This window comes from Palaemon carinicauda, chromosome 24 (genome assembly GCF_036898095.1).
Source record: "Palaemon carinicauda isolate YSFRI2023 chromosome 24, ASM3689809v2, whole genome shotgun sequence".
Classification (NCBI taxonomy): domain Eukaryota; kingdom Metazoa; phylum Arthropoda; class Malacostraca; order Decapoda; family Palaemonidae; genus Palaemon; species Palaemon carinicauda.
This window is the reverse complement of record NC_090748.1, coordinates 62286578-62300795: the sequence shown is the minus strand read 5'-3', so window position 1 is coordinate 62300795 and position 14218 is coordinate 62286578. Positions and strand designations below refer to the sequence as shown.

The 14218-nt window shown below is 42.4% G+C and overlaps 1 protein-coding gene across 1 annotated transcript in view; it reads left to right on the top strand.

Moving 5' to 3' along the window:
• LOC137618403 (uncharacterized) overlaps positions 1-14218 on the top strand; it is a 76152-nt gene that overhangs the window by 61563 nt on the left and 371 nt on the right. The window lies entirely within an intron of this gene.

Sequence of the window (14218 nt, the reverse complement as noted above, 5' to 3'; positions counted from 1 at the left end):
TCAAGACACTTTTTTTTGGTGTGCTTGGCTTCGGCTAAAAGGGTTAGTGAGATACATGCTTTTAGCAAGAACATCGGCTTCTCCACTAATAAAGCAGTATGCGCTCTTCAACTTGGTTTTTTGGCCAAGAATGGACTTCCGTCTCGTCCTTGGCCTAAATCATTTGATATCCCCAGTCTTTCTGAGATTGTGGGGAATGAAGTTGAAAGAGTGCTGTGCCCTGTTAGAGCTCTTAAATTTTATTTATCCAGAGCTAAACCGCTACGAGGTTGTTCAGAGGCTTTATGGTGCTCCGTTAAAAAGCCCTCTTTGCCCATGTCTAAGAATGCGTGGTCTTATTTTATTAGACTTTTGATTCGGGAGCCACACTCTCATTTAAGTGAGAAGGATCGTAATTTACTTAAAGTCAAGGCTCATGAAGTCAGAGCGATAGCAACTTCAGTAGCGTTTAAGCAAAATAGATCCATTAAAAGTATTATGGACGCGACCTTTTGGAGAGGCAAGTCGGTATTCGCTTCATATTACTTGAAAGATGTCCAGACTCTTTATGAGGACTGCTACACACTGGGACCATTCGTAGCAGCGAGTGCAGTAGTGGGTGAAGGCTCTACCACTACATTTCCTTAATCCCAATATCCTTTTAATCTACTCTTGAAATTTTTTAATCTTATTTTGGGTTGTACGGGAGACTAAGAAGTCTTTCGCAATCTTTTTGATTTGGCAGGTGGTCAAAATGTTGTTTCTTGAGAGCGCCCAGATTAAGGGTATTGATGAGGTCCTGTTATAGGGGTGTTCGCCCTGGATATAACAGCTCCTGGGAGTCTTTCAGCATCCTGAGAGGATGGCTGGGCTTCGTGAGGAAAGCAGACTAATGAGGCAAAGTAATCATCAGAGTCAGCTTCCTTACCAGGTACCTATACTTAAGTTGGTTTTTTATGAAATAATTGTCAAAAAACTCTTGAGCATATACGCCTTTATTGTATTAATACTGGTCTCTACCCACCACCATGGGTGTGAATCAGCTATTATATATTCACCGGCTAAGTTTAATATTTAAAAATGATATTTTGATTATAAAATAAATTTTTGAATATACTTACCCGGTGAATATATAAATTAAAGGCCCTCCCTTCCTCCCCGATAGAGACCTAGCGGACTGAGAAGAACTGGAGAAATTGTCAAGTATATGCGGTATCTGGCCGATAGTCGGCGCTGGTGGTCACACCCGCAACCTTCACGGCGATCGCTCGCGAGTTTTTGGAATCTGTCGAGCCGTCGGAGACGTCAGCTATTATATATTCACCGGGTAAGTATATTCAAAAATTTATTTTATAATCAAAATATCATTTTGTGCAAATGCCAGTGGGGACTTAAAAAATTAAGCCCCTACTGGTATACCACTCAGAAAATCCTCGTGCCTTCAAGGCACAAGATATCACGAAGGAGAGGTTCTCGGTATTTTGAAAGTCTAATTGTAAGGCCTGGGTCACGAGGACCATATTTATTGAGTGGATAAACATCTGCTTTGGTCCTGCTGTTAAGAACTATTTAGAAGAGAACGATCTTCCTCTGAAATGTCTCCTGGTGCTGGACAATGCCCCTGCTCACCCTCCTGGCCTCGAGGACATCATTCATCCTGATTTCGCCTTCATTAAGGTTCTCTATCTGCCACCAAACACCACCCCTCTCCTCCAGCCTATGGACCAGCAAGTGATTGCCAACTTCAAGAAGCTTTACACGAAGCATCTATTCAGAAAATGCTTCGAAGTGACTGAAAGCACTCAACTCACCCTCCGTGAATTTTGGAGGGGGCATTTTGACATCGTTCAATGCCTGAAGATGATCGACAAAGTTTGGAATGAGGTTTCACGGCGCACCTTGAACTCCTCATGGAAGAAACTGTAGCCAGCTGTTGTAGCAGAACGAGACTTTGAAGCTTTCGATCCCTCAACCGAAGACTAGGCCGTTGATGATCCTGCCCCTGAGGGTGATGTTGAGGAAATAATTTCAATCGGGAGGTCCATGGGGCTTGTTGTCGATGAGGCTGACGTCCTTAACCTTATCGAGGAGCACAGGAAGGAGCTTACGACTGAAGACTTAAAGGAGTTAGAGGCAATGCAGTTGACGATCATTCAAGAAGAGCACAGCTCTAGTGGAGGCGAGGACGGGGGGGGGGGGGGGGGGAACTGAAGAAACGACATCGTCAGAAATAAGGGAAGCTATCGGTTGGTATGAAGACCTTACGAGTTTCATTGAAAAGAAACACCCAGAAAAACTTCACACAATTCGTCTTATGCAGAGTGTTAATGATAAGTGTATGAGTCATTTTAGGAATATGTTGAGGAATCATCAGAAACAGGCTTCTTTGGATAGATATTTCTCCAAAAGAGAAATGTCAGAAAGCAAAGACGATAATAGTGATTCTATCAAAAAAGCTAAAAAAGAGTAATTTTTTAAGTTCTAAAAAGAAAAATCATAAAAAAAAAAATTCAAAAGACAAAAATAATAAAAAAAGCATTTTTAATTTTAAGTGTTTATTAGTAAGAATAAATTTATTATTAAGTGTACATAACATAATTAGCATTGATTCGTTTTTATATCTACCGTCTACTTCCCCTCTGCCTCCACCCACTACCAGCTCAAGTCACGTTACTCCAAAGGTAAATAAGATTTAATTTTTCCTTTACAGCACTGTACAGTATACTGTATAATTTTTATTTATAATGTTATTTAATTATATACTGTACAGTACTGTACATGTATATTATATATAAGTATACTGTAGTACAGTGCTTACTATTCTACTGTACTGTATTTTGTTACATTCTAATTTTCAATGTTTTTACCAGGGGTTTTTCACGCATTAACTCTTCTATTGCCCGCCATACGACATTTTCACCATACGATACCAACTCTGGAACGGATTATTGTCGTATGGCGGGGGCCTACTGTACTACCAACGCTCAGCCGATTTCGGGCTCCGTCAACTATCACCCCATTTGCTCTCAAGAACTGGTAACCAAGCACTACATGCTCAGCCATAGTCCCTGAAGACACTACATGGAACATACTCGTGGCATATGTCATTCCATGCAGTATAGGGGTCAACAGTGCAGTACCTAAGGTATTAGGTCCTGTTTGCCCTAAACCCTTCAGACCAATGGTGTTGGGTACCATCAGTTGCTGGTAATCCTGTACTACTCTCGATGACAGGAGGTTGACCTCAGCTCCGAAGTCAATGAGAGCATCTAACGCTCCCGATGGAAAATCAGACTTGGTCACTGGGACAACCATGAGTGGTACAGGAGCCAACTATGCCAGGTTAACCCTACAAAGGGTTTTCAATACAGCCTCAGTTCCTGCTTCCTCCCAGGAGGAGTCAGTTGGAGAAGCTCTGGACCGTGTCGAGGACAGGTTATCACTGGCCAATCCTGAAAGAGCCATTGGAGGTTCAATGACCTTTACAGGTTGAGGGGTAACCTTGGAAATCGAGATTTCCGAGGCTGCCACTGGAATACTAGGAGCACGCACCCTAGCACTCACACCCTCCTTCGATGTTGCCCCATCTTCTACATCGAAGGCCTGGTGTTTAAAGCCCTATGATATTCCTCAGTTCTTGACTTCCTGGGCTTTGCTCCTTTGCTCTTCTTCTTCTCCACAGTCCGAGAAGGAGCACTGGACTCGCTACCACTTCGGGTCTCTCGGCTACTGGTTGATCCAGAATAGGACGACAGTACTGCTCTCCACCTTGAAGGAGTCTGGACAGAGATGGTCTTCCTCCCAGGGCTGCGGGCATTAGCTGTGTTCTGGACAGGTGATCTACTTATAGGCGGCGCTTGTCGTCCACACTGTGCCACGTGATGGTTGGGCAAACCACAGCGTAGGCACAGGTTGAGGCGTCTGCGACACTCGTCCATACAGTGAACCCTCGTTTATCGCGGTAGATAGGTTCCAGTCGCGGCCGCGATAGGTGAAAATCCGCGAAGTAGTGACACCATATTTACCTATTTATTCAACATGTATATTCAGACTTTTAAAACCTTCCCTTGTACGTAGTACTGTTAACAAACTACCCTTTAATGTACAGAACACTTAATGCATGTACTACAGTACCCTAAACTAAAACAGGCACAAATATTAAAGGTGATTTTATATCATGCATTTCCTGAACATGCTAAAAAGCACGATAAAAAATGGCAACCAATGTTTTGTTTACATTTATCTCTGATCATAATGTAGAAACAAACTGGAGGTAGAGCTTTGCTTATTACCCAGACATATTTCCCATACTTTTCCCTTAGAACTACATCACATCTTCCTACTTTAGATATATAGATATATATATATATATATATATATATATATATATATATATATATATATATGATAAATTTTGCACATTTTTACGTGTTTTTCATATTCAAATAAGCCATATATATTTTTGATATATTAATGTCTGGATTCTCTTAACAACCTCGGGATCACAGACCCAGGCGAAATCTCACAAAGACAAGAGCTTGGCTCCGGCCGGGAATCGAACCCTGGTCGGCAAGCTTATATAGACGGTGACTTAACCCACTTGGCCAAGTGGGTTAAGTCACCGTCTATATAAGCTTGCCGACCAGGGTTCGATTCCCGGCCGGAGCCAAGCTCTTGTCTTTGTGAGATTTCGCCTGGGTCTGTGATCCCGAGGTTGTTAAGAGAATCCAGACATTAATATATCAAAAATATATATGGCTTATTTGAATATATATATATATATATATATATATATGTGTGTGTGTGTGTATATATATATATATATATATATATATATATATATATATATATATATATATATATATATATATATATATATATATATATAATATATATATATATATTCATATGTATACACATACACATACCTACATATATACATAAATACATGCATACATATATATATATATATATTACTGTATATATATGGGTTATGGAAAAAATCCGCGAAGTGGTGAATCCGCGATGGTCGAACCGCGAAGTAGCGAGGGTTCACTGTAAGTTGCCCTGATTTTCGGCACCATGCACAGTACCTCCTCTGGAATTGAGGAGACCTATCCAGGGTGAGCGATGGTGGCAGGCGCACTTCCACATGCTCAGGTTTGGGGACAGGTCGAGGAGGAGTGCGTGAATACGCTCTGTCAGGTCCAGGCGAATGGCTGGGGGCAGCCATGGCAACCCTGTCGGCATACGAGCTGTGCCACGACTGTCCCACACGACTGATGGCCAAATTCTCTGCCTTCTGGCTTCGCTGACGGGATGCCTCATCGAGAACACTCAACAGGTGTAGAATATTCTGCCAAGTGGCCTGACGGCCAGCGGAGACATTAATGGTGGCCAGAGACTGTTCCAGCCAACTCGCAGCTCTGCTTGGAACAGTTCTTAGGAGCTTTGACCTAAGCTCCTTCCGGTCCAAACTACGGCGAGGATAGGCCAATCTGTACAGGGAGGCCAACCGGATGGCGTAAATTTTCAGCAGTTTGCCCTCGCCACAGGTGGCACTGCTGAACCGGGCCTTCCTACTCGCATCACGCCTCTCTCGGGCTTCTCGTCATCAGTCGAGGAGGCGTTCCTTCGTGTCAGGGTATGAGATCTCGGGACCCCCCATGGCCGAGAACGCCTCCTGGATTTCTTCCTTAAGAAATCTATCTAGATCAACTGTCCACTGGCCAGAGCTTCCTGCGGTATACCTACTCTCGCAGTAGGCCTCAAAATCCCTCGGGAATCGAGCAAAACTCTGGCCAGTTTCCAGCTGGAAGATTCCAGGTTTGGGGTCCCTCCTAGAGTCGAGGACTTTGATCAGATCAGACAGCCTGCGTTTTGTCTGGAGGGACTGGATGTGGTCGGTGGAGACAGTGTCGTCTAAGATGACACTGAGACAGTAGCTGGAAGTGTCACCAGAAGTATCTCTACCAGAATCTTCGCTGGTCGACTCCTGGGACATAGTCAAAATTTCGGGTAATGCTGGTATGGCTTTTTCATTGGCCTGGCATCTCCGTTTTGGAATGGCCCCTGTCTGGGCAAGAAGTGCCTTAGCGGGCTTCGGCCGAGTTATCCAGGAACTGCTCCCATAGTCTACTGGCTGTAGTCTCTGGCGGACTAACGGGGTTAGTTACTGGAACAAGCGAGGAAGCAAGCAGTCCACTCAGAGCAGGAGGCTCCCAGAAGCCAGGTACAGGGGGAGTAACGGTGTGAACCCTGGAGGGGGCTGGAGACCTCCAACCACTGGCTCTGCTCCAGTTACTGGGATTGCCAGACCACTGATATTTGGCCAAGCTGGGGACATAGAAGGAGCACTGGTGGTTACTGTGGTTGTGACCCCAGTGGCAACGTGGCACGTTGGTGACGGCTCAACGTTCTTCAGGGCCGCCATTTGAAGTGTCAGGGACTTGACCTGAGTTGCCATGTCACTCACAATCTTGACCAGACTCTCCAGATCCCTGCTCAGGCTCTTCTTAGCCTTTCGACGCTTACTTGATGACGATGCCATACCTAAAAGTTGGTGTTTCCCTGGTGTGGCCACCAAAAATTATGTAGTGGTTTGTGGACTGTGGCCAGAGGTAGCACCCGAATTGCCTAGTGTCCGAATACCGACCACACTCCAACGTTCACTACACAAAAAATATACAACGGTGGATTACCCAAAAATCTGGGTAAAAGGCAACAATCAAGGATGGACTGGGCACTGGGCACCACCCTTTGATTTTTTCTGGGCAAGGGGAACCAGCTAGAATCTTACTTCCTTCTTATCTTCCCTTGCCTTGGGCTTGCTGAATAAATGCGTAAGAAGACCGTTGATTAATTTTTGAGAAGTTAGCAGAATTTATATATACAGTAGCTCTATCTTCTTTAGGTAGGATGGTTTCAAGCTCAAGTAAAAATGTCAGAACATTAGGTGAAAGGGAATAAACAATGAAAAACAGTGGCTGAGAAGGGGACACAATGTTGAAAGGTTCGGGAATGAAATTCTGTCTTTATAAAAAACAAGGAAAATATTTATTTGAAACGGAACAAAAAAATTATATGATTTCTGAGGAAAAGAGAAAAACATTCCAATAAATGACCTATAAAAAAGATTAAAAATACTGTTAGGATTACATTAACATTGTTTTGTCAAATTCCAATAAGCAATTAGAGGAAAAATTAGTACCCCTTTACACTCCAGCCTCACAATAACAAGATAAACAAATTTTGAATAACAAAAAACTATTCACCATCTATTTAGGATACATTCAAATACCAGTAGCTGGTCTTACAATCAATGGGTTCATAAAACAAGGATTGCAACTCATGCGGCAAAACTAGAAGATCCCGGCAAACTTGCTTATAACTGTCTTCCCCCAGGCTGACTAGCAACATACTCAGGTGGATCATGCAGATTTATTCCTGACTATGACAGAAACAAACTTCAAGCTTAAAGGAGAACCCCGCAACAGTGGGGTTCATAATCTGCATGAATAATCCACTGGGTTTAGGAATTGACAACACTTTAAAGTTTGGCTATGACTGCAAAATAACTGTTCTATGGCACTTTATGTTCACTTGGTTCTGGGGGCAAGTATTTGAGAAAACTGTCCATAAACCCTCTGTGTCAATATATTACCACCTAGGTCAGTGATAAGAATAATCTAGTTTCATTTGCCTCTAATTTTGAATCAAGCTACCATGTAGCAGGGAATGCTTAATATACTTATCAGTGTACGGGAAGAAATATTTATAATATAAGTCTTGAGTAACTATTCTTTTGGCAACTTCATTTTTATTATATACCGTACTTAGAATAGTCTAAATTTCCCTCCCTCCTGAGTGTAGGTGGCTGCTGTCAGTAGCTGTGAAAAGAAATAATAACGGATCAAGGGATTTTTTTTTGGGGGGGGGACAGAGGTATATTCAAAACAAAGAAAGAAATTTTTTTTTTTTTTACACACAAATCATTTAGCTTTCTTTGACACAAACCCTTATATATTGCATCATTTTGAAGTTTCACAGAACTTAAAGGATGAACATGTTCGTGAAAAGTGCAAGGAACTAACTAGATCTGGTGCTAAAGTCATAGAGTTCCTCCTTTATCAGAACGTTTTCTTCAGGAAAAATTGTGTTCTTAAGAGGTGCGACACTGTCTCAGCAAGGTACTGCAGGCAGCTGTCCCTTAGAGACACTTTAGTTCTAAGGAACTCAGATCTAGTCTACTCCTTTTCCCTTTTCCCATCCTCAGGTGTGACGAAAGTGGTTGAAAAAATATAACGGTTGGCACGAAGCCCTATGTTAAGCAGAGCAGGGTCACAGAGGTTGCCCACTCCTCAGAAACAACCCAAGAATTGGCTTTTTAGGCCAGTCCCTCAACAGAGACCACCTCTTCCTCCAATGTATGCACCACAACTCGGGAGGCAGAACCCTAGACCCACCTCTCCTTGAAGAGGACATTCCTCCGGTCGAAAAGGACAAGATTGTAGAAGTTCACAGCACGGGGGTTATGTCCCCAGCTTACCACAAGTGGAATGATGCTTACAAAGCTCTTGGCAAAGGTGGCAGGACTTAGGGGGCCTACCCATAGACAGTAGAAGTCCTCCTGTCAGGGTATCGTATCCCCTTCATAGACTGTCTGCCTCCTCTGACCAGTACTGTAATCTGACCATCCAACAATACTATTTGAAAGGATCAGCAAAAACCTGCTTATTTTAGAGGAAGTCTACAAAAGGTTGAACAAAGGAGCAGTGGAGGAAGTCTCAGACGACTCTCCGGGCATCCTCAGCAATCTATTCCTGATAGAGAAGCTGATGGGAGGTTGGAGACTCACCATACATCTCTCTCTCTTGAACCTCTCTATACTACAGATAAGGTTCAAGATGGAGACCCCAACCTCCATTCTCCAGGCCATCAGGATGAGCGACTACCCACTAACTATACACCTGGAAGTTGTCTATTTTTAGGTCCCCATCCATCCTGCCTAAGGTTTCTTTTTCGAGACAAAGAAGTACCTAAGTTTTCCTTTTCGTGACAAAGATTTTCAGTTCAAGGTTCTGTACTTCAGCCTATCAACAGCACCTGAAGTCATCACCAAAACGTTTGTCCTTGTCTCAGCCTGGCCTCATGCCATGGGCATTAGGCTCTCGAGATACCTGGATGACTGGCTTTTCTTAGCAGAATCCCGAGCTCTCCTGCTGAAACACAGACCTACTTTTTAATCTGTGTAAGGAGTTAGGGATCCAACTGAACTTGCTGAAGTCCAGCCTCCTTCCCCAGGAGTTCATCAGATATCTAGGCATGGACATAGACTTGGTCCAAGCCAAGGCCTTTTCTTCAGCTGATAGAATATCAAGGTTCAAAATGATGTCAACTACGTTTTTGAAAGGAAACCTTCTTCCTGCCCTGACTTGACTGAAGGTGCTAGGGCATCTCTCCTCGTTAGAGAAACTCGTCCCTCTGGGGTGCTTGTATCTGTGATCAGTGCAGTGGGCTCTAAAGAAACAATGGTTGCAAGTTTCAGACCATCCTGCAACCTGCTGCAAGTACATCAGGAGATGAATATAAAACCTCCTTTGGTGGGTGGATGAGGAGAACCTAATAGCAGGAACTCCCCTCCAGGCTCCCCCTTCACAGCTCTGGTTGTTTAGAGATGCATCTTGTCAGGGTGGAGTGCTTACCTAGGGAAGGAACAAATCGGGGGCTTATGGTCAGAAGAGGACAAGACTTTGCACATAAACTGGCTGGAAATTAAAGCAACAAAACTAGCGCTACTCCACTTTGCAAAGATTCTGAAAGGTCACTCAGTGGTGTTTGTTGATAAGCGATAACTCCACAGTGGTGACCTACATCTCCAAACAAGGAGGTACAGCCTCTCTTCTGCAATGCAATCTAGCAGTAGAGATAATGTAGTGAATACAGTTCCAGGCAATCTCTCTCGGTGATGCTTATCGCCAGGGAGAGGAACGTCATTCTAGACCATCTAAGCCATCAAGGGGCGACAGTTGGTTCAGAATGGTCTTTGCTTCCTCTAGTGGCGAAAAAACTTAACTTTGTGGGGTTTCCCGTCTCTGGAAAGGATCGCCATCCACCTGAATCACAAACTCCCAGTGTATTGCTCTCCAGTCCCCGACCAAGCTGCAGTGATGGAAGACGCATTTCAACATCCATGGGACTGTCTAGACTTTTATGCCTTCCCATTGTTCTATCTGATTTGTCAGACACTGAGTAGGGTCAGAACATCCAAGGGAGTCAGAGTAATGCTAGTGGCTCCAAAGTAGCCAGCAGTGGAGTGGTATTCAGACCTGCTGGAACTTCTCACAGAAGCACCAAGAGAACTTCCAGAGTGGTTAAAACTACTACGCCAACCTCACATAGGAAAATTCCACGATGCGGTATATTGCCTGCCCCTTCACAGCTGGAGACTACCTTGTGTTTCCTTCGTTAGAAGGCCTCTTCAAACCCAACTGCGAAGAAGCTTTCTGGATATCTCCGAAAGTCTTCTACAGCAGTCTACCAGGCAAAGTATTTAGCCTCCTGGCTAGTTCAGTAGTAACATGTTTGCCTAGCATTCGCATGCCGGCAGATCGATCCCTGCCTGGGACCGTGAGTTTAAGCTGTTTACTGGGGAGGCCACTGCTGTGCTTGGGCACCACATTAGGGGGTTTGGCTTGCCCAACTGATGTTCTGGTGAGCATCTATTCTGATTGAAACCAGACATCTTTAACTTTTAAAGTGGAAAATCTTCTTTGATTATTGCTCCACTCTAAGCCATCATTTCTCTGATTGCAGACTTTTTGGTGTTCCTGAGGAACAAGAAGCCCCTTTCAGTTACTGCCATAAAAGGCTACCACTCAGCCTTGAGCCAAGTATTTAAACTGAAAGGTCGGGATCTCCAACTCTTAGGAACTCTCAGCTCGGATTTTATGCCTTCCCATTGTTCTATCTGATTTGTCAGACACTGAGCAGGGTCAGAACATCCAAGGGAGTCAGAGTAATGCTTTGAGCAATGTTACCCTCCCTGAGAATTAAAACCCCCTTTTTGGGAAGTGTATAAGGTCTTACTTGCTTTGAGGAAAGCCCCATGTGAACCTCTTCATAAAGCTTTAGACAAAGACCTTACCTTAAAGACCTTCTTTCTCCTTGATTTGGCTTCAACGAAGAGAGTGAGCGAACTAGTCTATCTCATCCTGTGTAATATCTCAAAGGGTAGAGAGAACTATCTTTGTCCTTTGTTCAAGAATTTGTGACCAAAACCTAAAAGCCAGTTGATAATGATATCAGTTTTGACTCTTCCACAATCTTGTCTTTCAAAGAGGTAACTGATGACCCAGATGACATGTTACTATGTCCTGTAAGAGCAGTGCGTAATATTTAAAGAGAACGCAATATCCTAGGCTTAAAATCTCTACCTTGTTTGTGAGCACGGCTGCTTTAAAAAATAGTTTCCAGAAACACTATTTCTTTATGTTAAGCGAAAATATCATGAGTCTATAAATCCTCTGGTGAAGCATCTCCAAGCCCCCCTCATCCCCTCGAGCACATGATATACGTGGGCTTGCTGCAACCTTAGCGTTCCACAGGAACCACTCTGTAGCACAAGTTCTAAAAGCTGGAGTTCGGAAGAGACAAACCACTTTTTACAAACCATTACCTTAGAGATTGAACACACAGGTCTTTAGATAATTTCACACAGGTATTTAGACACCTTTTCTATAGGCCCTATTGTTGCTGCACAAAAAATAATCTAACTATAAGCTCTTATGGGACAAATAACTACTTTTATCTGAGCATCTGTTATTCTGTGCATCATAAGGATATGTAATGAGTACTAAGGCAGATAGCGATCTTGATCAGACTTGAAGCCTTCACTTGGAATCCACCGTAATGTAAGTAAGAATGCCCTGAATTGAGTACTTGTTAATACAGTGGTACCTCTACATACGAATTTAATCCGTTCCACAACCGACTTCGGATGTAGAAAATGTTTGGATGTAGAAACGAATTTTCCCATAAGAATACATTGAAATAGGATTAATCCGTGATTGAGCCCAAAAACGTATGTTAACTCCTTAATAAATTACTACACATAATTACACATGACAATATGCACTCTAAATTAGATAATATACATGTAAAAAAGAATAATTATCAAGAAATAATAAATAAGAAACGGGTTTTTAGCATCACTACCTTAGAAAGTCCAGCGCAGGTGTTGGTCTTGCTACGCAGAGAGGAGACGGACGGGCGGCAAGAAGGTAGAGAGGTTGACTATGATAAACGTACACTACCGTAACTTATTCTAACTTACACTAAGTGAACTTTAACCTAACTTAGCTTATTTATTTTTTTATTTTTATATTTTATATTTTTTTTTACATTTTCTTTTTTTCTTTTTGATGATTAATTTTAATCACTTTCACTCTACACTTAAAATTGATTGAATTTTTTTCTCTTCAATCTTTGCCGTTTTCTTTGTTTCACTTTCTTTCGCTTCACTCTTTGCCGTTTTCTTTGAACCACTTCCTTCCTCTTCATCACGAGTTCGCTTCGTAGTTTTTTTAAAGAAGCTATCGATAGAAAGTTGCTTGGTACAGCTTTTCAGAATGTTTCGAAAATAAATTAGGGGAACATCATCAAACTGTGCAACTACACGACAAACCTGCAATTTCTTTGGATGGTATTTGTCGATGAAGTCGACCACGTCTTGATATTTTCCTAACACCTCTTTTATTTGCGCCGAACCTAACACATGTTCTACCTCCTCGATCCCTTCCTTGTCATCACTCATGTGCTCAGACATAGCATGGAGTTCCTTGAGCTCCTCTGTAGTAAGTTCGTCGTGATGTTCTTTTGCAAGTTCACTTACACGGATGCCACGTTCATGCTTTTCAATAATTCCTTGCTTTACTTCTAAAGAAAGCATTTCCTTATTCCTTTTCTCACCACTACCACTACCACTTGCGAAACTAAGCCTTTTAGGACCCATGATTTACGTAAAATACCGTAAAAGGATGAACGTAAAAAATCTCGATTAAAACAGTTAATAGCAGAACGCACGGGCACAACCACACGAAGCCGACGAGAACAGAGGAATGTCCCAAGCCACGCTAATTGAGGGTCCCTCCGAGGTAGAAATGCTGGCTTCTATCGGCGGAAATAAAAAATACATCCGGCACTATGAGTACCATCTACGTGCACGAGTATTGTTTACTTCGGGTGTCGAAAAAAAAATTCAGGTGTAGAGTAGGAACGTGTTTGAATTTTACTTCGCGTGTTGAAAAATTCGGATACAACCGGTACGACGAAAATTGCTTACTTCGTGTGTCGAAATAAAATTCGGGTGTAGAGTCGAAAAATTGCTCGAATTTTACTTCGGATGTTGGAAAATTCGGATGTAGATACGTTCGTGTGTAAAGGTTCCACTGTATATTGGATGATATATATTACAGTATATATTTTTAATATGCAACAATTGATGTTCATATCACTTCACCTTGGCAAAGCGCTCTCGAATTAAACGTAAGGCCTTGCCTCTTTACGAGCCGGCTGCACTATTCACAAATAAATCACTTTGATCTCTTGCTATTACTATAGTAATTGTATCTTGAGAAAGAAGGGGTGACCTACCTTCATTAAGATTTCCTCCCACCTAAGAAAGACTCCCCATATACTGTAAATGACTCAGAAGTTTGTATCCGCATTGGAATAAACTACTGTACAAATATTATATAATATTGTATTTTTCCTATTTATACAAACCTGAGTCATTTACCAAGGGTCTCCCCTCAACTGCTCTACAAGTCTTTGACATGATGAGTGTTGTGATTAAACGCTTAGAACAACCATAGTACGTCATACACAGGAGTTGTCTAGCAGCGTAGCATGATGTAATCAAACTGATTTACTTTTGGATTGTCTAGTTGTAGAAAACGAAGCTAGAAGTAACCCATATAAGTGGCTCAGGTTTGTATAGCTAGGAAAATTCAAATTATATAAAATTTGTTGATTTAATAAGGAAATGTGTTACTTTTACACTCATCTTATGTTCATATACATGCCTTCCCTCCTAATAATGTCAATAGTATAGGATATTAGTTTTGACTTAGAGACTGAAGATATCAGGTGCGTCTACCCACACCATGGGTTGCCGTTAGCCACTAGCTGTCACTTTGGTGGGCAAGAGGTGTAGCTTCTTGAAGGAAGAAAAGTAAAT